The 21,788-nt window shown below is 41.3% G+C and overlaps 1 long non-coding RNA gene across 1 annotated transcript in view; it reads left to right on the forward strand.

Annotated features, from left to right (window-relative positions):
• LOC146801683 (uncharacterized) overlaps positions 1–21,788 on the forward strand; it is a 308,613-nt gene that overhangs the window by 209,588 nt on the left and 77,237 nt on the right. Inside the window, exon 4 of the long non-coding RNA XR_014968029.1 lies at positions 8,477–8,516. This is a non-coding gene — a long non-coding RNA (uncharacterized LOC146801683). The remainder of the gene's footprint in view (positions 1–8,476; positions 8,517–21,788) is intronic.

Below are 21,788 nucleotides of genomic sequence, written 5' to 3' on the forward strand. Positions count from 1 at the left end.
GGAGGGCCAGGTCGGGTCTTAGACGTGAATACTCGTTTTGAAATTATAAGTATAAACATCAATCTAAAATCGACTTCATACTTGTTAGCCACTCTTTGAAGAAAATGGTGAAAAATATTTCCTACCTCCCCTCTCATCTTTCGGACCACTCGGCAGTGAGTTTGGTTCTAGTTTGAGTTGTGGTACCTTTGACGAGGACATGGTCTATGGACCGTTCACTAATGGCATCAGATGACATCTCACTCACCCTCCGGAGAGAGACCGAAAGTTTTATGGTGAGGAATCTGGACACCGCTTCAGTGGTCAATGTATGGGAGAAATTTAAGGCTTTTTTGAGGGGTAGTATAACTAGCATTACGGTCTATAAAACGTGAAAATATAAGGAAGAAATTTCTGAGTTAGAGAGCAAAATTAAAACTACACAAACACTGCTCGATTTGCAAAACCCGTGTTCACTTGTGGGAATACAAGCCAAATTGCGCGATCTTAAGGGGCAGCTTGAAGCTGCATTGAGTTCATGTTTAATGCAAAGGTGGGAGGCTAGCAGAATAGCCCATTTTGAATATGGCGAAGGTGCAGGGAAACTACTTGCTTGGAAAGTAAAATCTGATCAAGCAAGAAATCATATCAACTCTGTCTTCAAGGATGGTATATCCTATATTTCTGATGAGGACATCAGAGGGGTGTTTCACTCCTTTTTTCGGGAAATTTACAGGGAGGATGGCGAGTCAGATCTTATGAAAATTCAGTCTTGGTTAAGTAAGATAAATGTCCCTGCACTAAACCCGGAACAACAAGCGGTCTTAGATCAATCGGTAACTCAGGAGGAGGTCTATAAAGAAATAATGAGAATGAAAAAGGGCAAGGCAGCAGGTCCGGACGGTCTTCCCTCTGAGATATATAGATGTATTATTAAGGAAGTCGTTCCGGTCCTGACAACCCTATTTAATCAAATCCTTCAAGATGGTATGGCGCCCCCGCCGTCTTGGAATAATGCAACCATGACCCTAATATTAAAGCCGGGAAAATCGCCTTCAAGCTGTGAATCATATAGGCCAATCACTATATTAAACGCGGATTATAAAATCTACGCCTCTATATTGGCTACTAGGCTTGGAAGAGTTGCAGGGGATCTTTTACATCAGGACCAAAGGGGCTTTGTTGGGGGGCGTCATCTGTCAGAGCTGACCTATGATTTGATTTGGGCTATAGATCTGGCCCCAACGTGGTCTCTCCCACTGGCAGTGGTGACCCTTGACGCTGCTAAGGCCTTCGACAGGGTCAACTGGTTGTTCCTGTCAGAGGCCCCGGCAAAGTTTAAGATCGGCAATAAGTTTAGGCGGTCTATCGCACTCTTATACAGTAAACCATCGGCTAATTTATTTATAAATGGCTCCCTAGAAGAACCCTTTGAGATCTCGTGGGGTACGCGTCAGGGGTGTCCCCTTTCCCCATTGTTGTTCGATCTATATATTGAAACTTTTGCCCAATTGTTGAGAGATGAGTATAGAGTATCTTCTTTTAAGTATGGGGAATGGGAAAAAAAAGTGGCCTTGTATGCCGATGATGTTTTGATATTTACATCAGATCTGAATAGTGCTTACTCCGTAGTTATGGAGTTGGCACAAGAATTTGGTATAGTTTCAGGGTACAAGGTAAACACTTCTAAAACCGAAATAATGGTGTGGAACATGCAGGCTCAGCATCAGCTCCCCCTTTTGAAAACTAATATGAGATACCTGGGAATACACATTCTCCAAGATATTGATAAGATACCTACCTACAATTTAACGCTGGTTGCAAGAGAAACTCGGAAGTTAATGAAATCTTGGGCTCTACTACTTTTATCAATACTGGGGCGAGTTAATTTAATCAAGATGTCCATTTTGCCTAGATACACTTTTCTTTTTGATGCCATTCCTTTATTTTTTGACACAGGTGCTTTGGCTAAACTCCTAAGCGAACTTATTACATTTGTTTGGGCTTCTCGACATTCCAGGATAGCCTGGAAGAAAATTAGAAGGCGTAGAGAGAAGGGAGGCCTAGCAGGCCCTGATATACAGCTTTATGCTTGGGCGTTTCAATTCTCCCACTCGCATATGTTATTAAAGACACCCGCTAGTAGGGGAGTTGGTATTATGTTCTTGGCCATGTTGAGAGGGTCTGGTATCCCAGAGGAAGGTTTTTTATATAAGTATGGTAACCCTAAATTCTTCAAAAAAGTTAGGCTGAAGGTATTACAGGGGTTGGTAAGAATGTGGGTTAAGCTAAGGGTTTCGCTGAAGTTGGGACATTTTTCTAGTTGTGCTCCAATCTGGAATTCTCCAGGGACTCCAGAATGTCTGTTAGACAGTCTATCAATTCCCCTTAGGACGGCTGGAATTGAGAGGTGGGGAGATCTTTTTGTGGATAACACATTAGTTCCCTGGGAGGTTCTCAGAGATAAAGTAGGTCTATCTCTCTCTAGATTTAAATATCTGGAACTAACCAGCTGGGCCACTGCAGTTGAAGCCTCCCGAAATAAACATCTATTGGGCGGTAGCAACCAATTTGAGCACTTGATCTTACAAAAATCTCCAGCAAAGAAAGAAGTTGCGTTTTGGTATCGGTGCATTATGGAAGAGGAGGATGGTGAATTTCAACTGCCTATTTTACTCTGGGAGAGCTGTATCCCACAACAAGATCTCCAGTCACTATGGTTAAATTCTTGTAAAATGTTGTGGGACACTAAAACCAGCCTGGCTGCGCAGGAATCATCTCTTCACAATCCACAGAGCCTATTATTCACCTCAGAGGCTAACAACATTCTCAAATGGTCCACCAGTATGTTGTGTGAAATGTGGGGAAATCACAGCTTCAGATATCCACATGTTTTGGAACTGCCCTGCCCTTACTGATTTTTGAGATGGGGTGGGCAATACACTTACAAGGTCACTGGGGATACATATTGCTATCAATCTACCTATGCTTATCTTTGGCCTCGCAAATAATTTGGAAGGTCCATCCAAGAAACTTTTATTTTACGCCATTCTACTTGCCAGAAGAGAGATCTGCATTAAATGGAAAGACTCTTTACCACCCACATATCAAGATTGGCAGACTTCTCTGTTGAGGATATCCAGACTGGATCTCTCAAGGGCAGGAAATAAGAAGAAGCGAGACTTCTGGAATTTGTTGAAATGGAGCTAGGGTTTTTTTTTCTTTTTTTTTTCCCCCCCCCTAGTCCAAGGATTACACAGCCCTCCCTCTCTGGTATACCCTTTAGCATTCTTATGGGTATGATTGAGACGCTCCAGCATTTTAAGCTGAGTAATGGGCCTCCCAAGAGGGCACTGTCTTCAAACTGTTAGATTGAGATAACACCGGCAGGCTGGGCCCTTACTGGGTATAAGCCTGCAGATCCAGTGTACTGAGACGGTGGAACTTTTCTCTTATCATCAGTGTGGGCAAGCCTAAGTGGGTTGAAAATGAGGACAAAAAAAAAGATATCAGCCAATGGCCCAGGGGGAATGATAGTCAGAGGCAAGGGAGGAATAGATGGTCCAGCTAACAGGGTCCCAGGTGTAGGAAGAAAAACATCTACTTTCTCCTTTACTGAGAGGGTACCAGAGACATTTTCATGGTTGTATAATACAGAGAAACTATTAGATAACTCCACTGATGGGTGGACAACCACCTGCTGGCCCGAAGGTGTATCCATCTCACCTATTGCACTGGTAGAGAGGCTAATAGAAAGTTTACGGTTTTCTATAGATGCACAGGGGCCAGGTGGAGTAGTAGTAGTAGAAGCCATAGTGGGTTTTTTATTCTGCCCCCTATCGGAGGTAGTGGATAACACCTTATAGTACGTCTTCAATGATGGTGTTATTCTAAGTTTAGAAGACAGACCCCCTTTGGCTTTCCTCCTCCCCCTTCCCCTACCAGGGGGGGTACTCTCTGGAATAACTCTTCCTTTATCCTGTCTCACGGTAGCCTTAACTTCTGTAATTGGGGGGGAAACTGATGAAGGTTTAGGCAAAGCCGAAATAAGGTTAGGAGCCCTATTGTGCAAGGTATAGCAACAGATGGTAGACTCTAACGTTTGTTTTACAGTCGCACAGTGAGGGGTTCTATAGGGGACACTGCTCCCACACTTCTCCATGCAGTTCTTATAACCCTCCTGAAAAAAAACAGTCCCAACCAAACCCCCAGCCCCACTCCGCGTTGCAAAAGATTCATAGAGGGCTCTCAGAATGGCACCTTCAGCGTTGGCTGTATTAACCTTCTGAACTAATACATCCTCGCTGGGCACATCAGGGGGAGAGGTAGGCCAAACAATTAGGGGATCCAATAAGTCCCCAGGAAAAGATTCTGAGACCTTACCTCTTCCCTTGCGCACAAAAACGCCGGTAGCGCTCCTAGATAGATACCGTAGACTGCCTCCAGCCTCCTGAGGACTCTCCAAGCTGTTCCCCCGGCCGACTACTCACGTCAGCCTGCCACAGCTCTTACTCGGGGCATACTGGAGGGCGCAGGCTCCACAGGAGAAGACCTAGAACTGCAGGCCGGGGATCCGCCGCCTCCACTCCCTTGCCGCGCCCACGAATCAGAGCCACGAAGGCTCCAGGACCACTCCTCCCTTAACATTGCACACCATCAGACCTAAAGGAGAGGCGCCGCATAAAGCCATCAATATATCCTTAAGTACACCGGACTCAAGGTAATGAAAATAAAGCTGGGGGTACGGCATTCGCTTATTTTGGGAAAAACCATCTCAAAAGTGCCCGCTGTAGCTCCTGGCGAGATTAGACGTTACACGCCAGAGGAGCTCGGCCGCGGCCGTTAGCTTCCGGCTGCCATGTTCTCCCCGGGAACCGTGTATTTCACTTCAAATGGTTGGTGTATCCTTTCCACTTTCCCTTCCTTCTTTCAGGTTGTATTTGTTTCATTTAAGTTTTTCTATTTCTTCACTTCTTTTTTTTTTTTTTCTTCATCTTGTATGTAGTTGAGAGATGGTATTCATATATATTATTTTGGTTTCTTTGCTTTATAGTTGTGGGATTTGAAGTAGAAAACTACTAACATATATCCACTTTTAATTGTTTGTTGGAAAATTTGCTCTAACATATGATGTCGACACTAAGAGAATGCCACTTATGTTTTTATATAACAGTCCTGAAGAAGCAAGAAGCTTGTGAAACACGTGTTGGCTTGGCTTTGGAAAGCATGTTCTTAAATGAAGAACTTGAATAATGTTTGAAATGAATAATTTTTTAAATAAAGTCTTTATATTGACTTCTTCATTCTCAGAACATGAACTAAATCAATACAATTAACCTCTCCCTATAAAAGACACAGGTATTTGCATTCGGCTCTGTGTCTTTTCACACAGTCTTCACTACACTTCTCTCTTAAACTATTATGCTCAGTACCACCACCATGCCATATTTTAACCATATCTCCAAACAGTAAACACCTCACCCAACACCTCCATATAGGACAATTTAGAACCAACACCCTTTTGTACCATACTCTCAGAAATGGTGCTCTGGAACCTGATGCAAAGGGAGCATTTCAAGTGGAAGGAAACACTATATAAAAGGCTGCAATAAAATACCATATTTTCTCTTCTTTCTAAAAGTGAGGTTATTTTATTTACAGCATATTGTCCTTCACCATCTTATTTTATTTTTTCTCTATTGTCTTTCCCTCCTGTCCTCTATTTACAACTCTAGAATCATATTTTATTCTAACTTTCACTCATACTGCCACACTTACCTATACAAGTTCTTCACTTATTTCTGCATTTTCTTAATTTCTTCTTATGCAATACTGTTTTTTTTTTCACCAGGACCGTGTCTTCCTCTCATGCCATTCCTTAAATTGTTCTTATGGTCTTTGGAGTAAAAGATCTTATTGGGGAAATGGAGCTGTGATGTCACTTCAGTTGACCGTACTTTTTTAAAGAATTTTATATAGAGAGAGCCAGACCAGAAGATATCAGGTATCAGAGCGCTTTACATGAGCACCAGTTTCGTTACAGATGGACACATTCATTTTTGTTAGGCACAGCGTCCATGCCGAGACTTGAACCCAGCTCCCCAGCTTTGAGGTTGACCGCTCTAGCGGTAAGCCTACATCCTCTCCCTTTAATCAAATGACACCAGTCATTATATTTGCTAATGGTGGATCAATATCCAGGTGGCAGCTTGTAATGGACTGAGTTCATCATATCAAATGGTGTGTGTTAAACAATTGATCTTGCATTAAAAAGCATAATGTTAATACCAGACTCATCACATAATTCCTGAAGACTCAGATGTGTGTTGTGTATTCTGCTGTTTCAAAATTAGCAAAGGATTTTAAATAAAATGTCTTTACCTTTCAAATGACGTTGTTTCGTGAACAGCTATAGCAAATGTGCCAACATGACTACAATCATGCTGGCACACTATAATTAAATTTAAAGATGGGTAGGATAGATCCTCTTGCTATGAAAAAGGAAGTTCTTTCTTAGTTTTATGTTTGCCGGAATATGCCTTTGTACTGACATATTTCCAGTATTTGTTTTGTTTTTGCAGACAAAATATATAGATTTTCTTAAATACTCAGTCTTCAGGAAACTAACTCCTGTAGATTGTCTGCAGAGCTGACAATCCCAATGACCCAGTTTAGCAGGAATATGCATTGTTGCATTCAACTTTCTCCCCTTTTTTGCCTACTTCATTATATTTTATTTCCTGGAGGAAAAACATCTCCTCCTACACTGCCATTGAATTGTGGATTTTTCCTTTTTCCCTCGCACTGAAATAACACAACTTCCGGTGTAGAGTTGTAAGTGTTTCTATGTGGGAATGGCCATGTAAATTGTTTGTGAATACCCAAAAAGTGGCTATCCAGATATCTTTGTGAGTGTTTTAAACATCTGCATCATCCCTTTTCCACCCTCAACTTCAAATCTCCACCTGTAGAAAATAAAAACTGTACACATATTTTAATCTGTGGGTGTAAAGAGACTGCGGTATTATGCCAGCACATATTTTTTAACAGCTAAATTCAATGTTACTGCATAAAGTGTTGAAGAAGCTGATCCAAAGTTGTAAATTCTATGCTACAGTCACAACACTGTTGAAGGTTTTCAAATTGAAGCAGCATATTTGCATCAGAATTCTTTAAGCAGATTTTCATTGACAAACCATTCTATTTTACCACATGCTGTAAATGACAGATGTTACTATTATGTGGTCGCAGTACTCAATGTACAAACCTTTTGGGAGCATGAAAGGTTTAGTCTGCCTTGCCAGGACTGAATTTATAACCTGCCAATCAGTGTTTTGTTTGCGTAACCTGCCAATCATCATCTTGTTAAAGTACCATTCAGCTCATTCAGATATTCCTCCAGCTACAAATAAAAAACACATTTCTTCTAAGTGACTGCATTTATTTCATTTATTGCTATACTGTAGTCTTTTGTTTTGTTACAACATGTGAAAATTCAGATTTTTGCAACAGAGTAAGGTATATTAGTCCATATTTAAAAATTCAAAAAATGCATTTGGATTAGAAATTTTTCCCAGAAAACAGTACATCTTTGAGAGTTTGGTGGAGTGGGAGGAACCCCTAAATTCTTACAACCGAAAGGACATCTCAGCAACATGAGACTATGTGTCCTAAGATAAGGGACAACAATTCAGTCAATAGGGAATGACAGACTCAATGAGTGCGTTCAAGGGTGGAAATAGAAAATGTATATAGATTTATCACAAAAAGTGCAATACAGAGATTGTAAAGAGCAGAAGCATAACGTCATAGCCGTGCAAGCTTTCAGCAATGAAGCAAAATCAAAAATATTCAAATTCTCAAATGAGCAGCAAAATCTGAAAGAAATCTTATCTACATCCCTAGTAGCATTGGAAAGTCATCTGGCTCTTCCCCAAATTTGAGGGTGTGCAAGCAAAATCTCACCCCAACATTTGAACACCCCAAAATGTGCCTCACTTGTTTCTCCCATAGTTTACTGGACATTGTTAAACCTCATTTTCATGAGCCAATATGTGCCTACATTAAGGTACCTCATTAAACATCAATTAGAGTAAACTCAGTTCATTAAATAATGGGGTCCACTCAATAATTGAGTTATAGAACAATGGACAGTTAAGGGGTTTAATTTCTAAATTAAAATTAAGCTGTTGTAGGCATAGGCGAAGGAATAGGCATTTGTGTCAAACAGTCCTCCTATTTGAGCTGGAACTCTCAGAATAAAACATAGTTTCAATTCACTTTGTAATTTCAGACATTTTCCAATGAGAATGAAGACGAGGAACAAAGAAAAGAAGAAACATTTATGCACATACAAAGGGAATGGTTCTTTTATTTTCTTCTTTTCTCTTCTCTAAACAAGGTTACTTGATTAGGGAAATGATGCTTTCTTTAGAAACAGTCTTGAGAATGTCCTATTATTTCTTCTGCCCTGAACGTGTTCTTTGTTTCTTCACAGGTGGAGAGCCTTCCATATGGGAGACCCTAGGAAGAAAGAGGTGAAGACAAATAAGTGTAAAAAAATCCTTATTTCCTCCCTTCTAGTTTATCTCTTCCTCTTTCCTTTTGGGCATTCCTTATCCTGTAGATTTCTCTATATCCTTAACTTCCACTATCTCCTATACTTTTTTCTTCGTTCCTCTTATTTTCAAACAAATGCCGGACTACCTCTCAGTGTGGATTTATCAATGCATTGTTTTAATCTATGTGAACTTTTCTTAAGTTTATTTTCTATTTGTTTGTCATCTTTTGGGTTATGGAATATTAGATGTATTGTGGCTAAAATACAGGGATGGGTGGAATGCGGAGAGTTTGATTGCACAGAATCACATGTAATTACATCAAAATTCCACTAGATTCAAAGACTTCTATGCTGGGACACAGTTAGCCTTTTTTGCAGTATTTTCTTAGTGCAAAATGCACCCCGTATCAAAAGATAAATGCAAGGGACACAGTAAAATGTCCAAATGTGCTCGCTCCTCCCACAGTGATTAGAACCACTGAATACCACTTACATACTCTGCGGTGATAACTATTTTAATCACTGCAGAGTAGGTATGGGCTTCAAGTGATATGCAGTGGTTTCTAAACATAGAGGGACTGCTCCCTCTTACCACTGTATTTAGAAACCACTGCATTCCACACAGTGCCCTTGCATACTCTGCAGTGATTATACTTTTAATCACTGCAGAATATGTAAGGGTGCAGAATAATATGCAGTCGTTTTCAAGCATAGGGGGTCTTCTGCAACTTCCTGCTGTATTTAGAAACCAATGCTGTAGCGCCACTGGGCCCACTTACTTTAATCTCACTTTGTCTCCTAACTCTACACCTCAAATTAATTTGCTAGATTCTCTGATGGATCTTGAATCCTGCTAAGAGGGGTCGGATATAGGAGATCCAATCTAGTTGTCCAATGAGGACCAAGAATTGAATACCTAATCTATAAACTCATAATTAGATTGATATATACAATTCTCAGAACTAAGCTATAGAGGTAAAGTATTATCAGTGCTATACTAAATCTCCTGAAGAAATTTAGTTGAATTAAAATCATGCAAACCAATAATTCAGTTAGATCTATACAGAATAGTAACATTATAATACGATTACCAGTGATCTCACTACTAGAATTCCCATCCCTCATTACTGCTCAACTGGAATGCACAATCAATCATTGGAGGCAAATCATGGAGAGACAGAAACAGGGTTAAGGATGGTTAGATTTTATCAGTAAATTTAAGAAGGGTAAATACATCAATATCAAGAAATGATTCTATTTAGTTCTTGTGAGTCCTCAATTACCAAAGCTCTAGGAGAGTTTGGGAAAGGGCATGAATCATATCAGCTCAAAGTTCTCTCCCATAAGTGAAGGAGTTAGAGATTAGTGCACACAGCCTATGCCTTAGCCAAGGACAACCAGTAGAATCTGCAAGGAAAATGAGTGATGTCTCTCAGTCCTGAAATCTACAGGATCTACACATAGGAGGAAAAGAAGCAGTAGTCTGTTGTCACCCACACTTTTTATTGAACAATGCATTTTATATTCCTTAAATTCTGGGGTGACACCTGCTGGGTCACCTCATCTAGTCAGACCACTCAGTCCATTCGTCAGTTCATATAAGGTGATTGTCATGCAGCCTAACGTAGACAATTTTGTAGAAATACAGGCAGTGCAAATGACATAACTATCAGGCCATCCGGCAGGAATAGTACTCTTAAACAATGATCCTTTGCAAAGGCACATGAGTGAAGTCGAAGGGACTGTTTCTCAGTCAAATGTTCCCAAAATATCAGAAATTGTGTCAAATAGCCCACGTATGTGAGTGGGAACTCTCAGAATAAAACATAGTTTCAACTCAGTTTGTAGTTTCAGTTATTTTCCCATGAGAATGAAGTCTAGCAAAAAGGAAAGGTGCATGCATGCAGGCAGGCCTGCACTGAATTTGAGCTCATATAAGTAATTTATGAAATAGTGAAAAACATTTTCAATATGAGAAATATGACATTATTGTAGTCAGCTAAATTTCTTCTTAGAAAAGAGTTCATTTAATTGTAAATTACACATGTAACTAAAGCGTATTACTACATTTACAAAGTATCAACATATAAAACTATTTCACACTATAAATTGTAAATCTTGTTTCTAATAATTCTCATTAGTACATATATGAAGATTATTTTCTGAAAGTTTCAGGGCATTTGGAATTAGTATAAACGTGCACACCTGTTTCTCTTTTCTCACTTGATACATGTTTTTCATGCATGTAAAGATGAAGCTTAAACATGATACCATTCACAATTAGAAAAACAATAGGAGAGAAAGGGTTTTGTTGCTTGCTTGTTCCCCTGGAACAAATTAAACAAACAATAGAAGGAGTACACCCTCAAAGGTAATTTAATGCCTCGGAGATAGAGAGGTGCACTGAAAAGAAAGGCTTATCCTTTCCTATAGAAGACCCCTCACTCACCAACCTGGTTGGTGATATGCTTCATCATCGGGGTCCCACCAGGATAACCGAGTGTCATCCGGGTGTGCTGCGACACATGACTACAGTGGAGCTGGTTTTGTTTTTCTGGTGTGGTGTAAGTGCAGGAAGTGATTTAAAAATTGGTCAGATTTAACTCTCTGTCAAAAATTATTTAATCATGGAGCAACTGAACAATATTAAAAAGGATTGGCGGGATCGACAAAAAGTGAAGTGAAAAAATAGTGAGATAGATCTACATGTTTCAACCTTAAGGGAAGTTATCCAGGTTTTCGTCAGGACCGATGCTAACCAGGGCGGTCTACACACGCTAAGGTGTACCCTACCCTTGGTTAGAATGAAAAAACCCTACTGTATTTACAGCTGGGTAATCCTTACTCGTATATTGATGACGTCCTTGCAATCTGGCAAGGACCAGAAAACACCCTGTCCGAATTCTGTCAGTGGATTAATACCTGTGATCAGAATTTGAGATTCACTCACACCAAAGATCTAAACACCATGATCTTTTTGGATGTTGTGATCACGGAGGAAAACAATTGCCTGGAGACAAAAACTCACTACAAACCCACAGCGAAAAACAACTTATTGAGGTTTGAAAGTTTCTGCCCAAGGCCTCTGAGAGAAAATCTTCCGTATGGCCAATACCTTAGACTACGGCGTAATTGCAGCAAAACCCAGGATTACAAGAAACAAGCCCTGGATCTCACTAACAAACTCTCATCAAGAGGTTATCCTGAGAGAATTCTCAACAAATGCCAGAAACGGGCATGCAATCAACCAAGAACGGCATTACTGGAAGACAGAATCAATAAAGATGTTACGTCACCATTGACCTGTGTGACCACATACAATACAATATCTAATCTGGTTACTAAATCCATTACCAAACATTGGTCAATCCTCAATAGCAGCAACCTCAAATGGGAGAAACCTCTGTTTTCATATAAGAAATCCAGAAGCTTGAGGGACACTCTAGTGAACACGCGCCCCAAAATGATGGTCCAAGCAAAACAAACTACTGTCCTCAACGCATGAGGTCTACCGGAAATCACTGGACACTACAAGTGTGGTAATTGCAGCGTCTGTCACCTTACAGACAATACAAAAGCCCTAGAACTTGAACCTGGTAAGGTGTGGACCTTGAGAACACATACCAACTGTAACAGTACAAACGTAGTCTACAGGATTATCTGCCCCTGCAAACTCCAATATGTGGGGATGACAAGCAGGAAAATTAAACAGCGAATTTGTGAACATCGCAGCACCATCCGGTGTAAAAAATCAATGACGAAACTTACGGAACATTTCCTTGTGCAAGGCCATACAACTAATGATCTGAAATGGACCGTTATTGAACAAATAAAGACAGGAGAGAGAATGCAGGAGCGATTATTTGAAAAAGAACAACGTTGGGTATATAGACTTTCCACCCACAAAAGTGGATTAAATGACAATATCCCATGGAACTCTGTCCTTCCAAAATAGACTGTCATTCATCCAGTTAATTGTTAACAATATTGGTTTACCGAGTGTTCCATCATTGTAAGAGAGTGCCTGTTCTGGCTGCCTGTTGTTTTCTTCTCCTTCCTCCTTTGGGTGCCTTGTGTACGGGACTAGGACTTGGGTTTTGTTTCCAACTCTTTATGCTCCCTCCGTCTCGGGCATTTTGACCCTTATCGGGACTCCTGGCCCGACTCTAAGTCAAACTCTGGACCTTCGGCCCATTTGACCTATAGGTTCTTTCGCTCGCTGTTTACCAACGCGTGCCTGCAATATAATTCTCTTTCTTCACGTTTTACTGAGATGGGTGCTTCCGTATTCACTTGCTAAATCATTAGCATCCCTAGTTACCAATCACGCTGTGCCTCTCTGTGAGAGATACTTCCTCTTTTCTCTGAGCGTCAGCTATTGGTTTCCAACCCGGAGCGAGCCAACGCTGATTGGCTCCCTTTCCTCCTATTGCCGCTAATCCGGTACTACTTTACTTCCGCTTCTGATTCCAACTGTATCTCGGCCACTGTCGAGACGCGGTTGCGGGTCACGGTTTCAGGCGTAACAGCGGATCCGTTATTTCCACGAAGTAAGTACCTTCAATACATGTGGGTGGGCACCACAGAGCCTGTCCGTCTCCTTCATGCCGCTTTACCTAACCACGTATCCTCCTTTCTTTAGATTGTGGTAGGACTTGGCAACGTGACCTCGGCATCCTCGAGGCACGTTTGTTTCGCAACACCAGTAAGGCTGGCCCTTTCGGCCTTTTTACCTTCCCCTCAGTTTTGTCCTGATTTTTTCGTTCACGCACGCATGCTTCTGAGAGTGATTCTATGTTGTGGAGTACATTTAGTTGCAACTTAGGACGCCGCCGTCGGTATTAGTTAGATACTGGCTATGTGTGTTCTCATGTGGGACGAATGGCACCCGTGCTAGTCACCTGACCACTCGTCACTTTTTATGTGCACCCCGGTACCTTCCTTGTGAGTGCAAAATATCACTTGTTTGTTTCATTCGGATACATGGAGTGATCACGGGTGAATGCAAGCCCGAGTCAGTGTTTATGTTTTGTGAGACACAACGGAGCACGGTTATATCTATTCACTGAAGTTGGCTAAACAGTATGACTGTTGAGTTTAGTCACATACGACAACGTTACAATAACATTGGTTGACGATTGAGAGCAGCTTGAAACAAAGCTGTGTACAGAACATATGTTGTTGTGTATATATTGTTTCCTTCTCTTTTTTCCAACAGGTACTTTTCCTTAAGAAATACGAGTAAGGATTACAGTAGGGTTTTTTCATTCTAACCAAGGGTAGGGTACACCTTAGCGTGTGTAGACCGCCCTGGTTAGCATTGGTCCTGACGAAAACCTGGATAACTTCCCTTAAGGTTGAAACATGTAGACCTATCTCACTATTTTTTTCACTTCACTTTTTGTCGATACCTTAGGTCAATTTAACCTTATATGATATCCCGCCAATCCTTTTTAATATTGTTCAGTTGCTCCATGATTAAATAATTTTGACAGAGAGTTAAATCTGACCAATTTTTAAATCACTTCCTGCACTTGCACCACACCAGAAAAACAAAACCAGCTCCACTGTAGTCAGGTGTCGCAGCACACCCGGATGACACTCGGTTATCCGGGTGGGACCCCGATGATGAAGCATGTCACCAACCAGGTTGGTGAGTGAGGGGTCTTCTATAAGAAAGGATAAGCCTTTCTTTTCAGTGCACCTCTCTATCTCCAAGGCATTAAATTACCTTTGAGGGTGTACTTCTTCTATTGTTTGTTTAACCATTCACAATTACACATAAATATTTCTATGCCATGTTAAGTTTAATTAATTCTTCATGCACTTCATTATTTGAAGAGGATGGTTAATGAAATCTCAAACATACATGAGTCATCACATTTACATTTTTATTACTAGTTAAAAGAATACACCAATATGATTTAGTAAACATGAACCTCTGTTATCCAATTTGTTTCCATCTAGTCTACACCTTTATCTGCATGCTTTTACAATGCAGTAACTAAGTTTTTTTATGATCTATTTCTTTAAATTGTGCAACGTATAGTGAGCACCAATTATGCACATTGTCAATTTTTTCCCGAAAGTGTTGAAAACGGTTTTATATGTCAACTAAGGGGTTCATCGGTTTATCCGCTTTATCATCACTGCACAGCACTCAGCGCCCTTGGATTCTCTGCAGTGATTGCAGAGTTTTTACGGGCGCCGAGTGTTTAGTAAATGCAGCAGAAAGGAGGGGCAGTGCCTCTATGTTTCAAAAACACATTTAAGTAGAAAATGTGGTCACTGGAGTGGCGGAATTTATCAGTAATTCCTTGTTTAAAGAATGACGGAGAATTACAAAATTCCTCTGATTCCACCAGAGGAATTAAAATTATACCTCTGTCACTCAAGTTAACGTTAGAAATCTGACCAAACCATTCTAGTGCTGATGGGAACTAGACTTGTACCACGGTCTGACCTTAAAACAACATAAAAATATCTTTATGCCTGTGAATCAGCATGTGACTACAAAGAGGACAATTCTTAACAGGTCTGCTGAAAAAATGGATCATGGGACAAAATGAATGAGGAAAAAGCAGCGTAGCAGTGCATGTAGGGCCTACGTACCAAGGCATTTCCTAACGGTGTGATTCGCAAATTCAGGCTACTAGGATATCCAAAATGCCATTTTGAAATGTATTCTTGATGGTGCAAAATGCGATTTCTATCCAGTAGAAATCGCATTTTGGACATCACTAAATAGGAAAAGAACATTTCTACAAGGTCTAAATCAGCTATCATTCAGGTCAGCCTCCTATCAATGCGTCTTGGCCATACCAATGTAGAGGCAATGATTAAAGTTTTCCAGGCAAAGTGTGTTTCGCTAGCTTGTTATGGATGCGAAATCAGGGGCTATGTGCCCCCTTCACATCTCCAGGTTGTTTAAAAGTCCTTCTTGAGAAATCTTCTGAAAGTTCCATTGAGCAACCCTCTAAGATTCTACTTGAGGAAGTGGGCCAGGGGTATATAACACATCTGGCTCGGCTTTGACTCTTGTTATTTTTGTTATCCATCTGGTTAAAAGAGGATTTGCCTCTCAATAGGCTCACTATATGAGATTATTTGGGATTGGATGATATGCTGAGCATTCCCTGGGCTGCATATGTCAGGCGCATTTTCAATTCGTTGGGCCATCCTGAACTAGTCACCAACCCGGAATGAATAATAAGGAGGTATATCGTAAGGTACAAAACAGCCTTACAACAACAGAGCTGCTGCAGATCATGAAACCGTGGCCCTTCACCAGCTCACCATCTGCAATTTTATCATGGTGAAATCTGTTCCAGGTCTGAAGCTGTATCTGTTGCTTGGGATGTCTAATTTTCATCATAGGTACCTACTTTAGACTTAACCTGTTCCGTCAACTCCTGCTGCCCAAAGGGTCTTGGTGTACAGTTTCAGTCCTTGCACTTGTGACAATACCTCCCTCCCTGACACTCTTCATATCGTCATGCTATGCCCAAGATGTATTCATCTTCGCCATAAATTCATCTGTACACTTCTTTTGCCCATGAGTATTACCCAAATGAGGCCTGCTTTCCTCTTTCCACAATTGTTAAAATCTCCCACTATTTGTTTTTTCTGACCCACGTTTTATCTGGGGATATGCAGGGGGGGGTTTGTAGATGATGCTTTCAACTGGGATGGTCCTTTTTAGCTTGTTTTATGCTTTGTTATTTAATGTCTTCTAACTTTCCATAGCACCTTGCTTGTCTTCTTCTAAGCATTCATGCATAATTAGCAGAGGAAATGGTTTTATGATTTTCCTTTTTATGTATTCTTATGTGCTTACTTTTGTGATTTTCATTAAAAATCAAATAAACTTTTACTGACATTACTGAAAGAGAAAATCGCAAATAGGGATTTCCAAATAGGGATTTGCTGACACCATGTACAAAGGATTTCCAAATTGCGTACGTTCACAAAATGTCCATTTAGGAAATGCAATTACCATCAATCTGTATCAGGGGGTAGGAAGGTGCAAACTATGAAAAGTCACCCAAATGCATCTGGCTCTTTCAGAATGGCGGCTTTGTATGTCCTGATGAGGAGGATGGGATTTTGGCTGGTAGGCAGAGAAGGAGGAGGAGACAGGAGAGGATATTAGGAACAGACTGAAGAGGACATATTGAGTCATTAGTGAGGTAATTCTGGAATTAAATGCTGAGTTACAACCTCATCTACAGATTCCAACAGTCAGAAGCAATGCAATCCCACCACATGTTCAGGTATTGTGTAGTCTACACCTTTTAGCTTTAGAACATTACCAGGGCGTAATAGCATTGGCAATGTGAGTGTCACAAAGTGCATTTCAAGGTTTCTGCACAGGTTCTGGACATCATGGTTAGCAAAGTAAACCAATATATGTGTTTAACAAATACCCCCCAATATTTTCAACAGACCAAATTCATATTTTACAGGGTAGCACAGTTTCCCAATGTATTTGGCTGTGTTGATGACACACAAATTGCCATATGTCTCTCCTCTGCAAATTAATTAATTCATAGAAATGGGAAAAGCAGCCACTCACTCAATGTGCAGGTAGAGTGTGATGCCTCAAGCCTCATAACAGACCTTATGGCCAGATTCCCAGGCAGCCAACATAACTCCTTTATGTTCCGCCACAGTGGAATATATAACCATCTGTCTCAGGGTGACTTTGGTGATGACCTATTATTTGGTAAGAGAATAGCAAATTAATTTCATACAGTGTCCATAGTGTGTTTGTAATGACCAAATTGATTCTCCTTTTCATACTAATTAAGCAGACAATGAAAATGACTTGCAGCCTTGGACACTGACGCCATACTGTCTACGAACAAGAATTGAAAGACAGCACAACAGGGCACATATGACAACACAACCAATCATAGACCGCACCTTTGGCATACTGAAGCCTAGATTCAGATGCCTCAACAAGACTGGGGGAGCACTGCTTTACAGACCTGAGAAGTGTTGCAAAATCATTGCCATTCTCCACAACATAGCCATGAGGAGGGGTCTGCACAACATCAACATCGAGCAGATTCAGATTCAGACGAGGAACAACCACCACTATAAATACAGTAGGATGGGACACATGCAGTGGAGGGTCGGGCTTGATGTCCAGATATCACTAACAACTATTTTTAAGGTAAGAACAATGAGCATATCTGAGAAGTAGACAAAGCATAGGAGGGTAATGCTTTGTGCATGACTGAAAGATCATGTTTTAATCAAGATGCAACAATGAATATCTTCATCCCCAACTGTATCCATAGTGAATGTGCTATTGTGTCAAGAAAGCAGCGAAGTTTACAAAACAAACATTACAAAGCAGCCTCATAATTCTGAGTTCTGTTCTGTGGTGCTGGTTGCCTTCTTAGCGGGACTGGGTTGTGAAGGAGGGGATATTTCAGTCCCTGATGTGTTCCAGCTTGTTCACTTGCTACAGCATCCTTCTTGCACAGATGTGGCATTGATGCTAGATCCTTCTCCACTCTCAGGTGGCAGCAAAATGGACAGCAAAATGTTAGGGACAGAGAGGCTGTGTGTCTGTATGTTTTCAAGATCTGTGCTTAGTTGTGCCAGCCCATGTACAATATCTTGGAGGCAGTGCCCCATGTTTTTTTGTATATTGATAGTTCTCCTGGCAAGAGTGGTCATGGCTACTGCCCATCAATTGATTGATCGAGCGAAGGCTTCATAGCATGCCATGTGCTGCCTGCATCTGCGTCTTTGCAGAGGTCGCTCCTTTTCCATGTCAGCTGCAATTGCAGCAGTGACCTTGGCATACTTATCAGATGCCTATCAACAGTCTTCATCTATTTGGCTTGCAGGCGCGGTACTAAGATGATGGATTTCTCCAGGTCACCAAACAAAGAAGAACTGTTTGCCATAAGAAACATTATCATTGTGGACTGTTGCTTGTTGGACTCTATTGTATCTGTGTGTCCTGCCCACAGGTGGACGTGTGCTCCTGCTTTGGGATTGCTCCTCATCACCTTCTCAAAGTCTGCTCGTGGTGCCATGTTGGCATTCCTAGTATTTGGAGTTGGAGTTATTAAACTTGCATCTGTATAGTGTAGGATGCGCCGCCTTCAGTGAAAGACTTTTAGTGACTGTCGTTTTGGAGAATGTAGTAACACTTGTGGGTGTGGCAGCCGGGCTTAACAAATTATTATTGGGACCTGGGACACGTGACACATTTTTAAATTGATGTCTGAAAGAATCACACATGGGACAGAAGAGCACTGCCGTTATCCACTTGAGAAAAGCATACAGTGGTTTCAATTTTAAGTTTATACAAGGAAGGTAATTTATAATAAAATAAGGTTTCAGATTTCCGTTAATAGTCACAGTCCTTGCTACCAGAACCATAGTACCGCCTGATCTATATTTTGCAGATTTGAGGGACAAATGACCACCAGAGCTCCACCATCCCAATCTTGTGCAGAATCCTCTGTCGACAGAATGAAGAGCCAAAAATCGGCAGATGACAGGATAATAGTCGCAACTCCACCATCACAATCACAGAATTGCTTTCTGTCAGCGTTACCATGGTGGCCAAACCTCCACACTTGAGCTGGGGATGTCCCTCAAATAAAAGGGGATAAGCAACCTCTACCGTCCTACTGCATTGTTCGAGGCACCATGGACCTGCTGTCGGGAGGTGCACCATATCGGCTCGTCGATCACGATGACAACTGACCAAGTCAGCGCCATCATACAACGTATGTACATGGAAATGTATGCAATAAGAGCAGTCTGTGTTACAGTGCTGGTCAAGATATGAAACCTACTGGGGCAGATTAACAAGCCACTTGCGCCACTTTTGCATTACTTTTAACATGGGGAAAGTGACGCAAAAGTGGCGAAGTGGCTTGTACATCTGCCGCACTGTGTTTTCTGTTATATGCCTCTTGTGAAGAAAACTGCAATGTCCAAAGTAATTTACATTTAAATGCAGTGTGGGTCTATGCTGATACCTTTTTGACCTATCAAAAGTACTTGAAACCATGTTTGTGGTGTTATTGTTTTGTGATCAGGAAGGCACTGCATGATGTGAAGTGAGTGTAGCTGGCAAAATTACCTTTCCATAATAATAAGAATACATCTTAATCTCTTAACTGTTGGTCCTCTCTCCCACCCCCCAAGTGCTGAATCCAGTTTTTAGCTAGTTAGGGTGGTTCTTGCTACAGTACCATAACTTTTTTCCACATAAGGTAGCCACACCAAATTTTTTTGAACACCCTGGGGATTCTAAAGAGACCCAAGTTGTATGTATTCCACTAGAGAGGGCTGAGAGAATGGGCATAATATAGCTACATTTTGAGAATTTGGGGGAAAATAGGAAAAAAGTGCCCTGGAAAAAAGTGCCTTTTTTATCCCAAAAATGGCATCAATTAACGGTTTGCTCTGCTAAAGTCACCATCTGTTCCAGCTATCAGGAACATACAGAGCTGAATAAAAAAAGAATGTTACCACAGTTTTGGCATTTTTCAAGGAGGTAGTCCATTTTGTCCTAATTTATGTGGTCTCAACCTACTTCCAGTTTGTGGTAGACAGGGTAAAACCAATGGGTGATCCAGGTAAGCTATAGATTTCTGAAAAGTAGACAACATTCGAAATTCAGAAACGGGTACTATGTATAGATTGTTTAAGGTTTTCCCAAAGAAGCTAACAGTTCAAATAAAAAGAAATTGAAAATGAGTAGAAAAAAACAGCCATTTGTCACGTTTTCTACCGTGACTTTTTCTCTTGATGGCCGATTTACAAAAGCATCATACCCTTACGTCTGCTAGAAGCTTCCAGTTGCTTAAGTGGCTTTCATCAGGTTTTTTTTTGCCAAGAATCCCTTGCAAACCCCAAACTTTGACTAAAAAAAATATTTTCCTCACATATCCGTGACGGGAAAGTTGTGGAATCTGCGGGGAGCCACAAACATCCTTCCATCCGGCATTTCTACAATTCTCCTAATGAAAATGGTACCTCACTTGTGTGGGTAGGCCTAGTGCCCGCAAAAGGAAATGGCCCAAACATAACATGGATACATCACATTTTGACTTTTTGCTAAGTTGATAGCTCTGGATGTTGGGCACAAGCTCAGCCAGAACCTAGAGAAACCGAGCACACTTCCACATTTTTGATAAATGAATACCTATGGAAATCCAGTGTGGGGTGAATTGTGTGGGTCACACCAGGCGTTTACCTGGAATCTTCTGTAAAGCTCCAAACATATTTTCCTCATATTTCTGTGATGAAGAGTTCTGGAAATTGCAGAGCAGTGGCGTAACACAGGCCCCCGTAGCCCCTGTGGTGCGGGGGGCCCGCGCTCCAGTGGACCCCCTCATCACAGTACCCTGGCCTGAGAGTTCTTGACTGAGTCTGTAGAGGGTCCCCTACGTGTACTTTGCAGGGATTCCCCTCAAGTTTTGTTATGTCACTTCTGCTGGAAGCCACAAATTTCCTACCACCCTGAGTTCCCACATATCCCCCAATAAAAATGCTACCTCAGTTGTGTAGGTATGCCACAAGACTATGACACAAAAGACCCTACATCGCTACGTTGCTAGATAAGCAATATGCGTAGCTGAAGTATGTGGAGCTGGGCTGTGGTGTCACTCATGCAAACCTAAAAACCACAGACATTTTAGAAAACTTGACAACCAGGGAATTCCTGGGTGGTGTGCCTTGCGTGGATCCCATGAGGCTTTCTTACCCACAATGCCCTGCAAACCTCAAACTCTTCCTGAAATCATGCATTTTCCTCACATTTTGGTGATGGAAACTTCAAGAATCCACAAAATTCCTACCACCCAACAATGCTTCACTCTTGCCGCTCAAAACACCTTGTAAAGGGACTTCCACTGACCTTGAATTGATACGTTCTTGTCGCGGGCATTAGACCCGGCCACAAAAGTGGTGCAGCATTATTATCGGCATAAGTGGGGCAACGCTAGGAAATTTGTGGACTCCTGTAGATCCTTCACAGAAATTTAAGCAAATGTGTAACTTCCGGCAAAGTTTGATGTTTGCAGGGCATTTTCGGTAAGAAAACCTCAAGAAATCCATGTCAGACACACCACTCTGGAATCCCATGGATGCCTAGTTTTCAGAAATATCTAAGTCTGGTACATTTTTCCATGTGGCAGCCTTCACAACTCCAAAAAGTATAGCCATTCACCATTTGGGGAGTTAGCCACACTCTCCTGACCCGTATGTA

This window comes from Triturus cristatus, chromosome 8 (genome assembly GCF_964204655.1).
Source record: "Triturus cristatus chromosome 8, aTriCri1.1, whole genome shotgun sequence".
NCBI classification, from domain to species: domain Eukaryota; kingdom Metazoa; phylum Chordata; class Amphibia; order Caudata; family Salamandridae; genus Triturus; species Triturus cristatus.